This window comes from Myotis brandtii, unplaced genomic scaffold (genome assembly GCF_000412655.1).
Source record: "Myotis brandtii unplaced genomic scaffold, ASM41265v1 scaffold550, whole genome shotgun sequence".
Taxonomy (NCBI): Eukaryota; Metazoa; Chordata; class Mammalia; order Chiroptera; family Vespertilionidae; genus Myotis; species Myotis brandtii.
Genome location: NW_005370043.1, coordinates 673571 through 696157, shown reverse-complemented (window position 1 = coordinate 696157; position 22587 = coordinate 673571).

The window sequence follows — 22587 nt, the reverse complement described above, 5'->3', positions numbered from 1 at the left end:
TGAGACAGTATAAATACAAGTAAACTGGTTGGAAATATACAGGAAAGCCACAAGGCCTGAGATATGTTATATTTTGCATTTTTGGTGAGTAAATAAATGTCTCCTTTACCTTCTCTGTTTGCCTATTGAGTCCCTAAGTTATTTTAATCCAACTTACAAAAGGAAATACAATTAGTGAATATGCTATTTCATGAACCTTAAATGCAAAAGAAATGTCTGTGTGCATGTCACCAAGCTAAAGGCCGGCTCATGTGGTCTGAAATTTATATTCAAAACTCACCTGGGATAATTTTGTCTCCATCTGTAATGGAGACAAATTAAACAGCAGTTGTATGAGAGAGTCTTTTGTCTTCATGAAGAACTCAGACATCCTTTATATATAAACTGATGTTTCATTATCTTGTGTTCTTGCACTTTAATTTAATGGCCTAGCTAATTATGTTTCAGTTCAAGTCAAACATTCTATATAAGTGCTAGTGAGTGGTATCCATATTAATACCAAAGAGTTCATCAGGATTTGTGTTCTTAGAGTAAATACCAAGACAATTAACTATGATTGGACCATTATCTTAAAGTATCTAATTTCAACATTTTTCTCTTCTACACAGCTGTGTTTTTTTTAAGGATTAGGTAATTTGGCCATATTAGATAGGATCTTGCAATCATGAATTAATAAAATACTAAGAAAGAGCATGAAGATTTCCAAGTTGGAATATAACCCAAGATACGTGCTTTAAGAATAGTTGAGATGTGAAGAACATTAGATCACTTTAGTTGAAATGCTCATGGATTAAAAACATTCTTGAATGGAATTCTGTCTTACCCTATTGATATTAGTGTTGGTTGGGGCAAAGACAGTGGGAATGTGGAATTTAAAACACATGGTGGGGATGGAGGGTAAGAGATCAACCAAAGGACTCGTGTCCATTCACATAGCATAACCAATGGACACAGACACTATGGGGGTGAAGGCCTGTGCTGAGGGGTGTGAATGGCCAGTCGGGAACAAAAGGAGACATATGTAATACTATATGTAATACATTAAACAATAAATAATTAAATAAATAAAACAGTGTGATTGTTACAAGTCCCCCAGGACTGCTTGGAATCAGGTCGCTAATCTTGGCCTCTTCTCCATAGAACACATGGAGGTACCACCCTTTACTACAGTTTGAGAGGAGGTTATATTCAGTGATGTTTTTAGGGAGACTGCTTGGGAGCACCCATCAGTCAGGTGGGCATAGTATTATATTATATTGTATAAAATATATTACATATCACTATATATTATTTGATCAAGTTAAATATATTTTTATTGAGATGCATGTTGTCAGACTTAGCACATATGGTTTCATTTCCCCAACTCACTCTACTTAATGTAGCAGAAAGAAATTGTTTTTTTGTTTTTGTTTGCTTTTTGTTAATCCTCACCCAAGGATATTTTTCCATTGATTTTTAGGGACAGTGGAAGAGAGAGGGAAAGACAGAGAGAAACATCAATGTGAGAAGAACACATCAATTGGTTGCCTCCTGCAGGAGCTCAGACTAGGGCCCAGGCAGGGGAGGATCCTGCAACCAAGGTACATGCCCTTGACTGGAATAGAATCTGGGACCCTTTTGTCTGCAGGCTGATGCTCTATCTACTGAGCCAAACCGGCTAGGGCCAGAAAGTAATTATGTAGAAATAATTCAGACATAACACCATGGTTGGGAAGGGCATCAGTGTAGCATCAGCAGAACAGAAATTATGAGAGATTTTTGTAAGACAGAAGGCAAATCAGTAAATTTATCCTACCAATATTTTACTTAAATTCTTACTACTCTAATGCATTTTTGTCTCTTGGTTTTTTTTCTCAACTAATTAAAAATACATGTTTTTTACTACTAGTTAATGTGAATATTTTTCTAATAGCTTCTCATTTGAATTTCATCATGATAAATGTTTATTAATTCCTTTGTTCCTTTTAAAAATCACAATCTTTGGGGTTATTTTATGAATGCAGCATAAGTCTAAACTATTTGTCCATCAATGGTATTTGACTTTTGATCTTTATGTTTCTTGTTTGTTTATTTGTTTGGCTTTTGGGTTGTTTTTGTTTGTTTGTTCGTTGTTTTTTGCAGCTATTTCCAAGTTTTCAGTTTGTTTTTAAATTTATTTATGGAATTTGTTTTCAATCTGTAAAATGGGAGAAACAGTTTTGGACATATAATCTACCTATTGCCTGTGATTTTAAAAACACCTAAAAAGATAAAGATAGTGAAAAGCATTCAGAACTTCATGGTGGGAAGGTCCATTCTAAGTTCATAGTGTACATAGATATTATATTAATAACTTAAGTGAATTCCAAGCATACTTATTATAATTGATTTCTAAATTGTATAGAAAGATTAGATTGATCATCCTCTCAACAGTTTTAATAACATGTTATTATTCAGATTTTGAATATCTCATGTGTCATGAAAAAAATAGATTTTATCACTTTAGATTTTCCAACACTTCAATTTGACAGTATCTTTTACTTTTTTTAATGAATGTAATTATCTTTGGCTATGAAGTGTGATAATTCACTCATACTGTACTTTAAAATTAAAGGCATTTCAAGACAGTTGGGGGTAGCTCATTGGTTAAAAGAGGGATGTTGATCTGAGAAGTAACTTAATTTAATCACTATTGTTTGAATCACTGCACACATATTGTATTATTTTTCTGTGATTGAGCTGTAAAATGCTTTCAGTTTTAAGGAAGTTCTGAGTCAACTGTGAAAAGCACATTTTTATGTTAAGAGACACTTTTTCATTTTTAGAAATGGTATATAACCTTACTGAGCTTTTCAGTTACGGCCAAAATTAATGACCAATAATTTGGGTTGCATCTATGCTAGAATCCACCCTATACCCATCATCATCATTTGCAGATTTTGAAAAACTGCAACTAAGTGAGTGCTCTTCTTGACTATAATATTAGCTACTATGAGCCTTTGGATAAATCAATTAAGCACATGTTATTTCAAATCTTTATTTATAAGTGAGATTGGGCAATGCCATGTATGTTTTATATTTTATAAGATTCTTATCTAATTGGAAATTATTTTTTCTTTACATTTATCTTTTCTTTAACTATATTAGTTGAATTAGGTATCTTCTACTTGTAGCTAAAATAACCTGGGCTATCTTACACTAAAAATGGATTAATTGGTTTACAAGTTACATTCAGATTCTCATTCAATATCATCACAGGGTGGTCTTTTTCTGCCACTTCACTGTGTTATTCTGTGTGTTCTGGCTCTCTTCTCAGACAAGCAAGGTAGCCAAAATAGCTCCAAATTTCTAGCTAACCTTCTAAGCAACCCAGTGGAAAGAGAGCACCTGTCCTTTTGAGAAAGCATTAGAGGAGTGGCTTTGAGCCACATGCTGTTGGTAGAACAGTCACTGTGGCTAAGAAGATGCGGTGCCTTGGCCAAAACTATGTCTTTGTCCATTTCTGAAGCTAAGGAATGACTTTTCATTAAGAGACAGTGAGTTCACTAAAGGAAAATCGAGGTGCTGATGTCAGTAGGGTAATTGATACTGAGTGGGCAAAAGCATCAAATATTCTCAGTAATTAATCAGGAGACTCCAGCCAGGTTCCACAGGATTGTCCTTTACTACATAAAATAAATAAAAACTCTAAATAAATTTACTATATATTCATTCACATAGAGATGGTAGATAGAGGATAGATAAATAAAGATATAGCAAAGACTTATAATTTATACCACAGCTTTTTAATATTGATATTGTATAGATGATATTCTTTTCATTGGATAATCTTAGAGTTCTATTAACGTACAGTTTTAAAGGCTTCAAGAAAATATATTAAATCTCAATGTTTCTAGTTAGCAATATCATACCTATTAAAGCTGTCCACTGTAATAAAATTAAATCACAAAGGCAGCTAAGTCAGGAGGAAACATTCTACTCTGATGGTTTATAATATTCACTATATGCTCATGAAGAAAATAAAAAACAACTTGCCCACCTCCTTCTGAATTCTATGCCTGAGAACCACTACAGCAAGACTCACTCCTGAAGTCCTCTCTCCATCAGGGTCTGACTTGCAAATGAATGACTAAAATTTTCTGGAACTAGACAGTGCTGATGGTTATACAACATTATGAATGTACTTAATGGCACTGAGTTGTACACTTTAAAATGGTTAAGATGGTAAATTTTATGTTATGTATATTTTATCACAACTTTAAACAATGGGCCCTCGCTAGTTTGGCTCAGTGGATAGAGCGTTGGCATGTGGACTGAAAGGTCCTGGGTTTGATTCCAGTCAAGGGCATATGCCTGGGTTGTGGGCTCGATCCCCAGTAATGCGCATGTAGGAGGCAGCTGATCAATGATTCTCTCTCATCATTGATGTTTCTATCACTCTCTCCCTCTCCTTGCCTCTCTGAAATCAATAAACAATATGGAAAAAAATAAAAAATGAAAAATGGTATCAATAGGAGGTCATTTGCTTTCTGGGTTCCACAAAAGCCACCAAAGATAGGGAGAGGTACGGGTAGCCTGGAAGTCACTGTAAAGAGGTTTCCTACTCTGAGGAAGAGGTGGCTTAGATGGTTTCTCAGGATCCCTTCCCACGCTTACATTCTATGTTTCTATGATATTCCAACTCATGTTGACTTAGAGTCACATTTTTGTTTTTAATGAGAGAGAATTTCTTTTAATTTTATTCAACTAATTTTTGCAAAAGAACTGTTAAAACATGGACTTAGTTCTCAAAAAGGTCATGGTCATTTAGGACTGAGAATGTATTTTCTTATTCTGAGTAAAGTTTAAGTAAAAAAACAGAGCCCATCAGGAGAGGTATTTGCTCAGTCAAGACGTGAGGGAGTTATCTTTAAACTGGCTTCTGACTGGGGAGAAAGGAGTTTACATACTGGGTCTCAAACTCCTGACAGCCATATCAGAAGTCACCACACCTTGTTGAATGAATCTTTATGCAGATGTTCAAAACACTTGGAATATTTCTCTACAGCCAGTTAAGGAGGACACTTTTTTTTCTCCTCACACTTTAATCATCTGCTTTCTTCTGCTCTCTCTTGCCAGGATGTATGACAGCCACCCAATTCTCATCCTGTAATCAGCCTTCTCTGGAATAAAAGAAAAAAATCTTGCCATAAGGTAAGGAATTTAACCTGTGCTCTTATATTTAATTTCCCTCATTGGTAGGATTTCTTCCTTTAATGATATAAAGCCCTTGGAGCAACTCCTCTGTGGCATGTTGGAAATGTTTAATTTTTTAGTTGTGTAGCCATCTGTGCACTGCTCCTGTGGTGAGGTCTGTTCACGTGCACAGCAAGACTCACTCCTGGAGTGCTCTCTCTCTCCATCAGGGTCAAGAGAATGGCTCCTGGTTCTTAGTCTCACCTGTGACTTTAACTGTAGGAAATGGGCCAGAATGAATTAGACAGAAACCGATTAGTTTAACTGTATTTATTTTGCAATCTGTTTAACTCACAGGCTTTCCTTTAACACTTCTCATGGAAAAGTATTGCTATTTTGCATATTGTATGTTTAGAGTACAACATAAACCTAATGTTGCATAATATTAGAAATTGTTGCAATCCCCAATGAGGGAAGCCAATTTGTTAGTTTATTAGAAAAGAGCCAAAGTGCGTACCTGTATTCAAATCCACCCTTGGTATCTCAACCACGTGTGCCAATAAATGTTTATTTCCTAGAATGCATGGGTGTTGAGGTACTCAGCAACAGATGGAATCTCCCCATGAACTTCAGGTTGCTGGCTAGGTTTCCCATAGCACTTGCAGTTCAACTGACACTCTCAGCCTGGTTAAGGCAAACATCGGTATCTCCTTATGCAATGGCACACTCGGAATTCAGCCCTAGGCCCAGGGCCTCATTAGCCGCGTGAAACTGCCTTTCTTCTTTCCACAACATTTAATTACAGCCTTTCCACTTGATTACATCATAGGAGAGAAGAGGAGTGAGTGGATAATAAGTCCTGGTAAACTTACTGATTACCTAACCAATCTGAGCAAAATAGGAATAGAAAAATTTGAAGTGGAAAGATTATAGACACACCTAATGTAAGGCTGGTGATTGTGTTCTGAGCCACATCACAGTATCATGTACTGGCCAGCATTTATTCTGATTAGAGAGTATCTTGGCCATAGGATTGGCTAAGTCTTTTTTCTAATTATTTAATTCCCCATTCATTTATTTTTTTCAGTTTTATTGAGATGTAATTGACCTTTTGATCACACTTATCCACTTACTTACCCCCAACTCACCCTCTTGCCTCTGGTAACCACAAATATATTTCTGTTATCTTCCCATGAGTTTGATTTTTGTTTCTTTTGTTGTTGTTGTTTCTAGATTCCACATGTAAATGAGATTACCCACCCTTTGTCTTTCTCCATCTGACTTACTTCACTTACAGTGCCCTCAAGGTTAATGCATGTTGTTGCAAATGGCAGAATTCCCTTGGTTATTTTTTATTGGTTAATAATATTCCAGTGTGTGTGTGTGTGTGTGTGTGTGTGTGTGTGTGTGTGTGTGTGTGTAGTGATTTCATTTCCTTCAGATATACATATTGGCACATACAAGGTTTACATAGGTTTATTCAGTGTGTTTGAGGAAATAAGGTTTTATACATCTGGCTATATAATAAGACACTTGTTCATTTGCAAGGTACTTTCACTACTTGTCTCTTCCTCTTGGAAGAATTATCCATTAGTTCTTATAAACTGGTTATGTTGATTAGCAGGGATCAGTTCAATACATTTCTGATTTATGGATTTATTATCATTACTTCCCTGGTTAATTTGAGCAGCTTTTAAAACTCTTATTTTAAGAGCAAGAAAAAAACAGGAGAAGGAATGCTGACTGTGCATGAGCAGGTAGTAGGAGCAGGTAGAAAGGAGGATGAGATTGAATCTATAATGAACAGATACTCCTCTTCACTGAACATTAACCAGACAGCTTTATTGTTTCATAGAATAAGTTGCCCATGTTCATCCTTCTCTTCTGGTATTTAATAACTGAACTGTTCACTGCTTCAGTGGTAAAATGTATCAGAAAATGGATGTCCCCAAATGTCAAGAGCCCATGATTGAAGGGATTGGTATAATTCAGAATAGGGACCCCATGTTCTAGCCCATGTCTCAGCAGTGACCTCTTCTTAGTCAATATTTTGAGCACCAGCAGGGGAATGTTGGACCAGAAGAGAAGAAAAAACAAACATTTGGTGTTCAACACAGAAATGTATGGTTGGGAAAGAGACAGACAGACAAGCTGACAGATAGACTACCTAATGGTCAAAAATAAATTAAAATAATAACAATACAGCCAGGATTCTAAAGAAGGCCAGGTATTTTTATTTTATTTTGTTATGGTAAGAACAATTTAATATGAAATATAACTTCTTCACAATTTTTATGAATATATTATTTTTTACAAAAGTTACAATGTTGTATAGTAAACCTCTAGAGGTTTTTCATCTTTTTTAACCCAAATACTATGCCTATTGATTAGTAACTCTCCTTTTTCCCTTCCCCAACTCCCAGCAATCAGCATCCCATTCTTTGTTTTTAAGAATTTGACTGTTTGAGATACCTCATATAAGAGGAATCATGCAGTATTTGTCTTCCTTGCCTGACCTATTTCACTTAGCATATTGCCCTCAAGGTTCATCTGTTGATGCATACTACAGAATTTACTTTGCTTTTAAGACTGAATAATATTCCATTGTGTCTGTATACCACATTTTCCTTTTACATTCATCTTGATAGACACTTGTGTTGTCTCCAAAACTTGCCTATTGTGAATAGTACAGCAGTAAATATATGAGTGCTAATATCACTTCAGGATTCAGATTGTCTTTACTGTGGCTGAATACCCAGACCTGAGATGGCCAGATGATGTGATAGCTCTCTATGTTTTTTGAAGAACTTTCATACTGTTTTCTATTGCAACTATAACATTTTGCATTTCTACCAGCAGTGTGCAAGGGTTCCAATTTCTTCACATCCTTGCCAACACTTCTTGTCTTTTGTGTGCGGTGTTTTCTAGTCATTTGGATTTTCATTTTCCTGATAATTAGTGATATTGAGCTTTTTTTTCATATACTTGTTGACCATTTGTATATCTTCTCTGGATAAATTACTATTCAAGTCCTTAGACTATTTCAAAATGTTTAATTGTGTTATCAGTTATTTTTACTAAGTGTAGTAATTCCTTATATATCTTGGAAATTAATTCATCAGATATATGGTTTTCAAATATTTTCTTTGGCTCTGTGGGTTGCCTTTTCATGCTGTTGGCTGTATTGTTTGCGGGTGTAGAAGCTATTTAATTTGATATAATCTTACTTGTTTATTTTTGTTTCTCTGTGCTTTTTTCATATTCATGAAATCACTGCCAACCCCAATATCATAAAGACTTCCCCCCTTTTTTTCTTCTAGGACTTCTATGATTTCAGGCCTTACATTTAAATCTTTAATCAATCTTGAGTTGATTATTATATATAGTATAATATAGGCATTCAATTTCATTTTTTGTGTGTTCATAATTGGTTTTCCCAGCATCATTTTGTAAAGAGACTATCCTTTCCCCATTGTGTGTTACTGGCATCCTTGTGTAAGATCAAATTATAAGTTTATTTCTATTTTTGTTTTATTAATCTTCATGTCTGTTTTTTATGCCATTCTGTTTTGATTACTATAGCTTTGTGATATTAGTGAAGTGACATTAGTGAAGACCAATTACAGAAGTTCCATCTTGTCAAATTAGCTGGTAGTCATTAACCAAAGAGTATAAATTTATCTGATAGTCTAGGACTACCATTTTATAGGGGAATTCCAAGACACAAGTTATAAATAAGGATGCTTGTTCTGGGTTCTAGGAGGAGTGGGAAAATTGAGGGAAATAAACAAACTGAGTCAAGCAAGCAATCAATGCAGGAGTTCTAGGCAACCAGGGTGGGCACTGGAGATCAAAGGGAAAGTATTTATTGAATACTGTATAATAAATGGCAGCAAAACATAGATATTTCTGGAATCAGATAGGCTTGTTTGTGAATCCTGTGTCAGATTCTTAGATGTTATCTTAATTGACATAGTCTTATAAAGCAACTCTTTCTCATAAAGTGTTAAAGGATCATAATTGTCCTGCCTAACTTGTAGTTTTGCCGTGAGAACTAAATAAGACACAGTATTTAAAATTTAGCACAGTGCATGGTACAAAGTGAAAATAAATGTTTATTGGCTATTAGAAGTATTACTAAGCAAGGTAATCGACTTGGACAAGTAATGTCACTGATGACGATAATAAGTAATAGAGCACCTCATCAAGAACTATTAGCTTAACCTTGGTCCTCAATGAATTATCTTCTATATCATCTAGTGCAGCGGTTCTCAACCTGTGGGTCACGACCCCTTTGGCGGTCGAACGACCCTTTCACAGAGGTCGCCTAAGACCATCCTGCATATCAGATATTTACATTACGATTCATAACAGTAGCGACATTACAGTTATGAAGTAGCAACGAAAATAATTTTATGGTTGGGTCACAACATGAGGAACTGTATTTAAAAGGCCAGAAGGTTGAGAACCACTGATAGTGCATAAAATGGTTTGTCTAGATTTACTGATAAAAGTTCAGTCAAATTCTGTACTTGAAACACAGGAGAAAGGAAATGGTCCATTGTTTTAATTGTGAAAAGATGTGTTAATAATTCGCCTTTTGGAGAATCCTTTTTAGCACCTATGTTACCCCTCTTGTTTCTTTCCCCCTTTAGAAAAGTGTTAAAACCTTTTTTTTCTTTTTAAAAAAAAATATTTTTTATTGATTTCAGAAAGGAAGGAAGAGGGAGAGAGAGAGAAAAAAACAACATAATTGATCCGCTGCCTCATGCACACCCCTTACTGGGGATCGAGCTGAGGGCATGTGCCCTGACTGGGAATCCAACCTTGATCTGCTGGTTCATAGGTTGACTCTCAACCACTTCACCACACCCGGTGGGCTAAAACCCTTTTCCGTTAATGCCAGGCAGTAAAAAGGGCATTCTTTCTGCAGAACCCGGCTGAAGTTTGTTGACATTGAGCTGAATTTGGATAACCATTTATTATTTATAGACCTGCTCACATAATGGAAAATGCTTCTTTTCTTTTTTTTTTCAAACAAGCCACACAATAAAAGTGTTTAATTAATGGCATGTGCAAGTCCTAAGCAAAGATTTACTTGTTTTATGGGTTTAGCAAATTCTTTCAGCCATTTCCTCACAGATGCTGACAAGCCTGTTTGTTTATATTTATTGGCTCATCTAAAAACCAGCCAAGTATTAGGAGCATGTGTTAAGTAGATCAGGTAATCTCTGAAGGTAGGGGACAAACATCTTCAGCACCTCACCCACCACACATAGAGCACCTCCAGTTCCTGGAAGAAGGGGTGAGCTGAACCTGCCCAGCTTGCTGGAATAGAGAGAGCAATTCTCCATTAGATCGAAACAACTTATCATCACTACTTACTTATAGACACATCAAAAATGTGTTGTAAAAAATATTCCATAGTGTCTTCTTATTTTAATAAATTCCTTCTGTCTTAATCAAAAGCAAGAGCTGCATTGATTTTAAATATATTCATTTATATAGTTAATGCTTTATACCTACCAAATGATTCTCATTGTCTCAAAAACTAGGGACCTACAGTTTTGTAGGTGAGCAAACTAAAGCTGGTTACTTATCCAAACATGATCACCAAAAAGTTTTGCACTGCGGAAGGAAGTGGAATGGACCATCAGGGAGACAAGGTCCTGGAGATAATCAATTGTTTAGAGGTGGACCTCAAAAAAGAAATAAAGGATCCTGCTATAGCTCACTGTTGCTCTTTTTTTTTTTTTTACTGAATTTAGGTGAAGATGTTCTCATAACCTTTTTTTGTGTGTGTGTGCATAGACATCCTTTGAAATCTATATCTTCCCTGCTCAACATTTTAGCAACCAGGTTCACTTCTTTGCTTAACAGTGTACCTAGCACATTTGAAAACCAGAACACATACTTTTAAAAACATGTCCTTCTTCCATACAACATTTTTTAGTAATAATCATGAAATGAAAAGATTTCAGAAATAAGAGCTGGGAGTGGGGAGGAAATGTAAGCTAACAATATATTTTATTGATGTTTATATATGTAATCATGCTAGTTAACAAACAAAAATATATTTAAAATCAAAAAAAGTAGCCCTGGCAGGTGTGGCTCAGTTAGTTGGTAAGTCATCCCATGCACTGAAAGGTTGGGGGGTCTATTACTGGTCCAGGCATGTAAGGGAGTCAACTGATCAAAGTCTCTCTCTCTTTCTCTCTCTCTCTCTCTCTCTCTCTCTCTCTCTCTCTCTCTCTCCCTGAACCTTTCTCTCTATATATATTCAATAAAACCATATCCTCAGCTAAAGATTAAGAAAAAAATAGAAAAAGTAATAATTAACAATTAAGTACATTAGTTTATGGCTATAGAAAAAGGGTGAAATGTATACTTACATAGTGAACATAGTAATAAATAATGTGACACTTACTGTTCTTACACCTTCTGCAAATTAGTAAATGAGGTCATTGAAAGTTGATCTTTTTCACATATTCTTGTTTAGCAGACAATGCAGCCAGATTTGTTCATCTAAACCTGTCTTCTCTGATAGTTAACAAACACCTTTTATTAATTTTAAATTCAAAAGTCTCTGTCACACAAAGCAATAGACATTCAAATTATTAAGAAAAGTCTTAAACTCCAGGATCAGCTTGCCGGACTCATAAAAAATTTATTTTCATAATACAATTCAGATATAGCCATAATGTATGTCTTTTTCTTTTAAATCGATTCTGTCAGTTTTTCAGCAGAAAAAAATTAAATACAAATAAAAATTCCAAGAATGACAAAATTAAAGTAACTCAAGTTCTCTATCTCAGTCTTTATAATCACTGTTATCATTATTTTGAATCTACTTTTGAAGTGTAGAAATTTTTAGTGACAGAAGGCTTAAAGATGAACTGTGCCTGAAGCGAGTTTAAACAATTCTGAACATTAAAAACACAGAACTAATGTGTTTAGGTTAGATTATCTTCCATGTAGAACACATTGTTTACTAAAAATGCTATATATTTTTAAATGCTAGCATAATAGGAACAATTGTTTAGAACTTAGACCAATAAAATATTTTTTTATGGGGAGGAGTATTTTATCACAGATATTATTTAGAATTATTGACTCAGAGTAATAGTAAAAAAGTAGATTGAGAGATATCACTACATGCCCATTAGAACGGCCAGTGTCTGGAACATTAATACTACCAAAAGTTGGTGAGGATGTGAAGTAAAAGGAACTCTCTTTCATTGCTGTGGTAATTCAAAATGCTACGCTTTGGAAGAGAATTTGACAGTTTCTTACAAAACAACATACTCTTATCATAGAATCCAGCAATCATGCTTCTTGGTATTTAGCCAAAGGAGGTAAAAACTTATGTTCACACGAAAACTTGCACATGAATATTTATAACAGCTTTCGTCATAATTGCTCAAACTTGGAAGCAACCAAGATGCCCTTCAGTAGGTGAATGGATAAACTATGACTGACAATGGAACATGATTCAGTGCTAAAACTGAATGAGTTATCAAGTCACGAAAAGACAGGGTGGAAGATAAAATTATATTGTTAAATGAAAGAAGCCATTCTAAAAAGGCTACACACTACATTATTCCAATTATATAATATGCTGGAAAACACTAAACTATGGACACAGTAAAAAGATCAGCTATTGCCAGGACAGGAGTATGGGGAGAATTAAATAGGCACAACACAGAGAATGTTTAGGGCAGTAAAAATACCCATCCTATGATACCATAAGGATGGATACATGTCTCTAGACATGTCATTAAACTAAAAACACAAGTGTAAAACTATACAATGTACAACACTAAAAGTGAATTATAATATAAAGTAAGGACTATTTGTTTTTCTTGTTGTTATTGTTAATCCTCACCCAAGGATATTTTTCCATTGGTTTTTAGAGAGAGTGGAAGGGAGGAAGGGGAGAGACAGAGAAAAACATCTATGTGAGAGAGACACATCAATTGGTTGCTTCCCATAAACACCATGAAAGGGGCCGGGGATCGAGCTTGTAACCAAGGTACATGCCCTTGACTGGAATCCAACCTGAGACCCTTCAGTCCAAGGCCAATGTTCTACCCACTGAGCCAAACTGGCTAGGCCTAAACCATAGACTCTTGGTGATCATTATGTGTCAGGGTAGTTTCATCGACTGTAACAAATGTACCACTCTGGTGGGGGATGCTAAGAATGGGGGATGTCTAGAGTGTGAGAGGGCCACCCCCTCAATTTAGCTCTCAACCTAAAACTGATCTAAAAAATGAACTCAATTTAAAAGTAAGTAGACTGATATTATTTGGTTTTATTACTATTTTTAAAACCCAAAGACAACATCCTCCACCCCCATTTCCCCTACACTTGGACAGACCAGCCCCACTCCCTGCCTTTGGGACCCAGACACTGTTCTGCTTCCCTCTGGGGCTTCACCTCTCACCATCTCATAACAATTCCCCATAAACCGGGTGGTCTTGTCTCACAAATATACCAGGGCTAATATGATCTCTTCTAAGCCATTCTCTACATTTTCGGATAAATTTGTCAAACCAAGAAACCATGGAGAAGGACTGCGGGCAACTTTAATTTTTTTTAAGGGAATGAAAGAAAAAAGTATTCCTGAAAGCAATAGAAAGTGGATGAGACTCAATAATAAATTAGAGAGACTGAACTGGTCCAGCTCATGTTATCAGAAAGGAGTAAACAACGCAGAGGTTTGAGTCAAATTATTACTTTTAATGCATTAGGAGAACGAAACAGAAGAGAGAAAATGACTAAGCAATATGTGTGAATTTCACACTTCACACTCTGTCACTCAGCATAGTTTCTGCCTGGCTCCTATTACCCTCCACTGATACAATATCCAACAATAGAGAGAGGCAGGAATAATGGGGTTAATAATGGGAGAAATTAATTAAGTGAGACATAAATAGGTACACTCTTCCAACAGAGAGATTCAAAAGCAAAATATGTTTAAAAAACAAACAGCAACAAAAAACTTAGCAAGGAGGGGCAGCAAAAAGGGCAAACAAACCCTGGGAGGGCAAAAGAGAAATTGAGCCCATGAACTATATTTCTGAGGATTATGTCCAAGGCACATAACTTGCGAAAACTATTCCTATTGAATGGCATCTCTTTTCACACAGGAATATGTTGTAATAAATTAGGTGGTTAAGAGAAATAGTTTTATTTGTATAGATCTAAGGTTGGAGACTATCCCCAAATGCTTCCTGACAAAATAAACACAAAAGAATCACTGATGATAATTTTATGGTTGATTATCAAGATACTAGTGTCCTGTGCACATTGAAAGGAAATTAATTAGAAGAAATATTTCAATATCACTATTTGCATCTTGCTAATGAAAAAAAAATAGGATTCTACCGAGTCTCCTATCTACCTACTCCAGGACTTCTGTGAGGATAAAATGAGATGAGGCACGAGAAAATGCTTCACAGACATTTGGTTAAACTGTAAAATGCTTGCACCTGGCTGTAAAGCAAGTCAGGTTCCTGGGCGAAGCAACTCCAAGGAGGCTAGTCGCTAGGGAGCGGAAGCTGGGCGTTGCTACGTGACATCATTACCCGGCGCCCACAGCCACTGTTGCTGGGCTGGGCTGGGCTGTGGGCCGCATTTTGTGCCATGGGGTCTCGGCAGCGTTGGCTGCGATTTGGTGGGGTGTCTCTCCGGGGTAGTGGCAGGACCTGTGTCCACTTGGGGGAAGCCGAGTGTTGGTTTGTCGGTGCCAGGTCCATAGTGCCATTTATTTTTAAATGACCAGTGTGCGTCATGGCAGCCCCTGTGTTGAGCATCTTCCCCTGGTGGTCAGTGCATGTCATAGCTACTGGTTGGAGGATGGACACTTATCCTATTATTTATGTATTTGGGAAACAACTTTAATTACTGAATCATGTCCAACCAGCTGATAGTGCTGGTTAATGAGTCAGCTAATGAAAATCACTTGCCCTCTTTTCTCAAAAATAGTTGTTTGAGAAGCAAACTGATTTCATGCAACATTTTTTCTGCAGAAAGGTTTTTAATGATCCCAACTCAACTCAAAAAGAATTTGCCATTGGCTAAAGTTTATTTCAATTCCTAAAAGTGTGCAAGAAAGTTAAAACCCTATGAACAATGTTAGAAAGTGAGACCAATCTATTTGTTTTAAATAATAATAAAAGTGAAAACTGAAAACAGAAAAAACTGGCCACATAGCTAATGTGAATCCCTCAAGCAGCAGGGACAGAAGTTTTGGACTTCGATTGAGTTACAGGTCATTTGGGTAGCCCATGATGGAAAGATAGATAGATAAATATTACCACACTCTCAGCATCTAGAAACCACCACCCTATTTCACACATAAACCTATCTGCTTATGCACATATCCCCTCCCCAATTAGATTTAAAATGATCTCAAATGCCACCAAGCATGCGAAGTCCTTTTCAAATCCCAGCTCTCTGAACACACAGTTAGATGGTGAGCTTGTGTGACCCTTGCATCCTCCATCACTGTCTTTCCAGGATTCCAGATCATCCCAAATGTAAGCGGACACAGGTTATCTCCTAACATCTACATTTAGATTTGCACATGTTCATCCTAATGAGCAAGCAATTGAATAAAAGTTTTGTTTCTGAGAGAAAAAAGTCTGTAGGTTGTCTTTCAAGGTAAGGGATAGAGAAGGTGTCCAGTAAAGGAGGGTAAAAGCACTAAAGAGATTTGGCATCACCAGGAAGGAAGAATAGCATGACAAACGTGTTAAGTGCATAAATGCAGCTCAGGTACCTGGGTTAAGGGACTAGATTCGAGACTAATAGGCTGCAGTCAGAAGCAGTGACTAAGAGATTAGGGTGCCTATGTGAATCAAAGTTGGGGTTCACGAAGACTAATTTTAAGGCGGAAGCTATACAGTCTTCTATTTTTGTATCTTGGGCCTACCTGTCTCTCCTGGTAATCATGGAATGTACTCCATTCTATTTATAAGAGTTTGATAAGCTATGTTTGCATATGCCTAACATCAGTTCCTCTCTGACATGTGTGATCCATTCCAATCCTGACTCCTTGTGCAGATGTTTCTAAACTATCCCATTTTTCTTAATTACATAGTCTCAAAGGGTTACACTGGTGAAGGGAAGCCATCCACAAATCTATAGAGGTTAAAGAGAACTACCTATCTCAGGGTCTTCTCCCCAAACGTTAGGAAATGTAACTTATTTCTTAAACAGACAGTATTTCTTCCCCCTCAAGTCATGACCTGGTTATAACAGATAAATTCAAAGCTCTGGGAAAGCACCTTAAGGCCATAATTTTTTTTATTCTCATGAGTTTTTAGCCGCTCACCTTCAAACTGCAAGCTGGCAGCCTTCATCCTTTAAAAGCTTAATAACCTGAAAACCCACGGGGCACCTAGAACACCTGTAATTTTCAGCCCTAGAGCTTGAGGATGGATGGAACAGAAATTGAATGCACTTGGCCTTCTTACCTCCTGCTCATAGCTCTTGCCTCCTATTACACCCACTGAAATCCTCACTGAGGCCAGAATACAGAGAACACTTTCAGACGGACATCTCTAGAATATGCACTGTTGATCTCACAGGCAGCTGGCCCTCTAGGCCAGAGGTGTTCAAAGTGTAATCCCTAAACCTACACTAGTAACATCAGCATCATCATCACTTGGGAATTTGTTAGAAATGAAATTCTTGGGCCCTAGTCTAAACGTTTTAATAAAAACTTCTGGGGTTGACCTCTAGCAATCTGTGCTTTACCAGGCCCTCCAGGTGATTCTGATACATGCTAAAGTGTGAGGAGCACTGCTCGGGGTAATTGAACCAATAGCATTTAGCTGTAAGCCATGGAGATGTTTATAATGCCTTAAGGAGCCACCACTAACCTTGGTCCCAGGAATTGTGGGAATTGGTGAGATCATGCAGGGGTGGGGGACATCCAGCCCGTGGACTGTATTGGCCCTGCCAAAGCATTAGCGGTGAGTTAATGTTTGACCAAATATAACAGGCTATCTTTTAAGTTGATAATTTGGTATGGCCTGCAAATGATATAAATATCCAAATGGCTCTTCGCAGAAAAAAGGTTCCTCACCCCTGTTTCAAAGGAACAGTACGCAACTTTGAAGGTGCTTGGACAGCTGGCTGTGTGCACTGAGGCATACACAAGGTTCTCCTCCCATGCGGTTCAAGGAAGCCGAAAAATATCAGAGGATTCTAAACGTGAGTTGATAAAACCTGGGGCTGGCAAAGGAGGGCCTGGGTATTACAGAAATGTCTTTATCCTTTTATATTTGACTGTCCATATTCAACGTTCACTTTTTTCCTTTCATTTTATCACCTAGATTTCGCTTTTCAGTGTTTCTTTCATCAGGGTGATGCAGAAAAAGAATTTGTGAGATTCTATTGTGTGTGAGGTGCACAATAAAAGTGGATATCTCAAAAGGGGGGGGGGGGGGAACAAGAGCCTAATTTTAAGAAACTCAAACAAATAGTTCCCTACCATATGCCAGTATATTTCAGGGAAAGCTTCTTTGGAATTCATGTGCCTGAACAAGGATGAACATTCCCCTCGGTGCCCTGTCTCTGCTGCACAGGGCACAGTACCAGCATAGCTACCTTGCCAGAATGCGGGATGTTTACTTGCAACGCCGTGCATCCATTTTAGTTTTCTTTTAATCCAAGCTTTTAAGCTCAGCAGAGACAATCATTCTCTAACCAAAATGTCCAGGGAGTCTGTTTGAAATGCATTTAGTGGTGTATGTTTTATTTCATCTTAGTAAATCTAATCTTTCATAAAACCAAGTTTGCATAAGGTAGGATTCAATCGAGTTAACATTTAATAGGAAAGAGTCAGAGCAGGTGGACACATGGTCTAGGGCAGCCGTGGGCAAACTACGGCCCGCGGGCCGGATTCGGCCCGTTTGAAATGAATAAAACTAAAAAAAAAAAAAAAGACCATACCCTTTTATGTAATGATGTTTACTTTGAATTTATATTAGGTCACACAAACACTCCATCCATGCTTTTGTTCCGGCCCTCCGGTCCAGTTTAAGAACCCATTGTGGCCCTCGAGTCAAAAAGTTTGCCCACCCCTGGTCTAGGGTTTATAGAAACCTTTTCTGGGAGGCTATAGTTTGAGAAGGCAAATCAGAATTCAATAACCCTTTTCTCTCTCTCTTTATCTCTCTCTCCCTCTCTCTTCCCCTCTACTTTTCTCTCCTTCCCTTCCTATCTCCCTCCCTGCCTCTGTCTCATATATATGTATATGTAATTATAACTAAAAATATAGGATTTCCCCAAACATGTATACACACTCATTCCTGAAGACTCTTTTACATTTTGAAAATGAACTGTATGTTAATACTGACTTGATCATCTCAAAGTGTGTATACATTTTTTGGGGGACACCTGTAGATAGTTTTGCTCTGAGATTTTCTTCACTGGCATGACTTAATGCCAACTTAGTGGGTTACTAGGATGGCCTGACAACACAAACTATGTGATCACTAAAGCATTGTGCTGATGTGCAGAATTACTAGAACTGGAAGAAACGCTCAGGCATCCTTACATCACTGACACCTGGCGTTTTCCTTTGTTACCTATTACCGGCTATTTGCCTTGCCCCACAACACTTCTCTGCCTGCTGGGCTCCGACCTCAGCCCTCTCCCTCAGGTTGAGCTCATTTTAAGGGGAGGAGACGCAGTTACCAGCAGCTGAAAGGGCGGCGATGGGATTCGGGACTGTGTCTCATAAGCACATACCCAGCAATGTTTCTTTTATTTTTTACCTTTACGTTTTCATTGAGGTATAATTGACATATAACATTATATTAGCTTCAAGTGTACAACAAAATGATTCCATACCTGTACTGATTGTGAAATGATCCCCACAATGCGTCTAGTTCACATCTGTGGCCACATATAGTTACAATGTCTCTTTTCTGATCAATTGTTGAGATCTACTCTCTCAGCAACTTTTAAATATGCAGGACAGTTATATGAACTATAGTCATGTTATATAGTACATCGCCTGTGCCATATATTTTATAACTAGAAGTCTGTACCTTTTGACCCCTTTATACATTTTTTCTAGCCCCTCTTCCCCTCACCCATTTGTTCTCACTATTTGTGAGTTCATACTTTTCTGCTTTCTTTCTCTCCTTTTTAAAAAAAGATTCTACATATAAATGAGATCATGTGGTATTAGTATTTCTCTGTCTGATTTATTTATTTCACTTAGCTTAATACCCTCAAGGTCCATCTATGTTGTTACAGATTTTCTTATGTTTTATGGCTAAATAGTTTTTCATTATTTTATATATATATATATAATAAATGTGTATGTATATAATGTCTGAATAATATTTCATTTTTTATGTATATTAAAAACATATATACATATATATTTATATATAATGTTTGAATAATATTCTTTGTTTATATTGGGATACTGTGTGTGTGTGTATGTGTGTGTGTGCATAGTATCCCAAAAAATGAATACACACTTTAACAGCTGATAGCTCAATTTTGAAAATAAAATGCATTTTAATAAACACTGCATTTATAATTATTCAAAGTGTACGTATACATTTTGGGACACTTTATATATAAGATACATCTTTATTCATTGATTGATGAACACTTAGGTTGTTTCCAAAGTTTGGATATTGTAAATAATGCTTCCATGAACATAGGGGTATTTCAATTTTCTTTACATAAAGTGGAGTTGCTTGATTCTATGGTAGCTCTATTTTTAATTTTTTTGAGAACCCTCCATACTGTTTTTCACAGTGGCTGCAGCAATTTACATTCCCACTAGTATTGTGCGATGGCTTCCTTTTCTCCACATCCTTGCCAACACTTGTTGATCACTTGTCTTTTTATGACAGCCTTTCTAATAGGTGTGAGTTGATATCTCATTGTGGTTTTGATTTGCATTTCCTTGATGGTTAGTGATGTTGAGCACCTTTTCATGTATGTTGGCTCTCAGTGTGTCATCTTTGGAAAAATGTCTGTTCAGATTCTGTCCATTTAAAAATCAGATTTTTTTTTCTTATTTGCTATTGACTTGTGGGAAACATATGTATTATATATAACATGTACATATATATTTGGATATTAACTCCTCAGATATATGGCTTGCAAATATTTCTCCCATTCCATAGATTGCCTTTTTATTTTGTTGGTTTCCTTTGCTGTGCAGAAACTTTATAGTTTGATGTAGTCTCACTTGTTTATTTTTGCTTTTTCTTTTGCTTATGGTGTCAATAAAAAAAAAATCATCACTAAGACTGATGTCAGGGAGCTTATTTATTACCTACGTTTTCTTCTAGAAGTGTTATGATTTCAGGTCTTATGTTCACTAATTCGCACGTCATCTTTGCACAGGGACCAGGCTAATCTTCTGTTTGTTTGTTGTTTTTGTTGTGTGTGTTTTAAATATGTTTTTATTGATTTTTTTTTTTAGAGAGAGGAAAAGAGAGGGAGAGAGATATAGAAATATCAATGATGAGAGAGAATTATTGATTGGCTGCCTCCTGCACGGCAATTTAAATGTCCAGTAGGGGATTGAGCCCACAACCTGGGCATGTACAAAAAAATCATCACTAAGACTGATGTCAGGGAGCTTATTACCTATGTTTTCTTCTAGAAGTGTTATGGTTTCAGGTCTTATGTTCACTAATTTGCACGTCATCTTTGCACAGGGACCAGGCTAATCTTCTAATCTTCTGTTTGTTTGTTGTTTTTGTTGTGTGTGTGAGTGTGTTTTAAATATGTTTTTATTGATTTTTTTTTTTTAGAGAGAGAGAGAGAGAGGAAAAGAGAGGGAGAGAGATATAGAAACATCAATGATAAGAGAGAATCATTGATTGGCTGCCTCCTGCACAGCAATTTAAATGTCAAGTCGGGGATTAAGCCCACAACCTGGGCATGTGCCCTGACCGGGAATCGAACCATGACCTCCTGGTTCATAGGTCAATGCTCAACCACTGAGCCATGCCAGCCGGGCCTTCTTCTGTCTGTTGTTTCAACTTCAGCATATGTATTGCTGAAGACAGAACTACAGAGTTTCTTTTAGCATCTCCATGTCTGTGTGTACTTGTTTATATATGTATATGGAGGACACTGGGAATTAGTTAAACTGAGATGCAATTAGTTAAACTAACCCCCAGAATGTATTGCCTGAAGACAGAACTACAGAGTTTCTTTTAGCATCTCCATGTCTGTGTGTACTTGTTTATATATGTATATGGAGGACACTGGGAATTAGTTAAACTGAGATGCAAACTAACCCCCAGGATGTATTGCGAAATAAGAAATATTATACCCTGTTGGAATAAACAGCTGTTAACTAGTAAAATGTCTGAATCCACGAAGTACTGAGTTATGTTCACAACACAATCAATGGGCTTCCTGTACTTCTCCCACAAGGATACTTCCCCCAAAGGGACATTTAAATTGACCTTATTTATCCTCTGCTGGTCAAACTTGAAGAACATTGAAAGTTGGAATCTCTTAGTTTCCTGTCTCTAACCTCAGGACTGAAGCTTAAACTCTCTTTTTCAAAGAGACTATTTCTCTCAAGCACACTTGGTAGCATTCTCTGCAGAATAATGTATGGGACATTGTTCTTGAGAATATTGGGGATCGGCTGGCAGTCAAAGTGCTACTGATGGGGTTGGCCTCCGTACCTGGCATTTCAAGGGTTCCCACCCCTCACTCCTGGTCTTAGCCCAGAGAATAAACCGCTTCACACACTTACTGGGGAGACCACAGTGACATTGAGAAACTGGCCCCACTGTCACAGGACGCAACCCCAGCTGTTTTCTGCTCCCAATCGGGTTCTGAGCAGACCAAGGGAAACATAGGCCGAGGCTCAATTATACATTCAAATTGCCTGTATTTAAAACACCCTAAAAACTGTAATGGCTTAATTAAGCTGGTAACTTTATGGCATCCTTCTCACAGCCTGATTCGCAGGCTTTTCTCTTTAACTGAGAAGTCGGTGACAATTTTGCCTTTCTGGGCTGGCTGGCTGCCAGAAGGAGGAGGGGCTCTGGGTCGGGGAAATAAAGCAAGTGGTTCTCGGTGGAAGCTAAATTCCCCTGGTGGCAGATGGCCCACAAATCTTCAGTCCTTTGGAGTACATAAAACGGAGCTCAGGGGAAAGAGGAGCATTCATTTAGGTTTTAGAAGGAGCAGGGCAAGTTCCCACATGGTGAAGTCGACTCGAATCCATCAACTAAAACTGTTCCAAAGAAGAGAAAAATGCATGTTATGGCTTTCGTGTTACCTGAAGGGGAAAAGGAGACCCTCCGAATAGAACGCAGTGTAACCCTCCCCTCCCCTGGGCCTTACTTCCTCATGGGCCCACCCCTGAATGGCCTCTACTTCCTTGTGGTGGTCCCCTCCCCTCATAGCCCCACC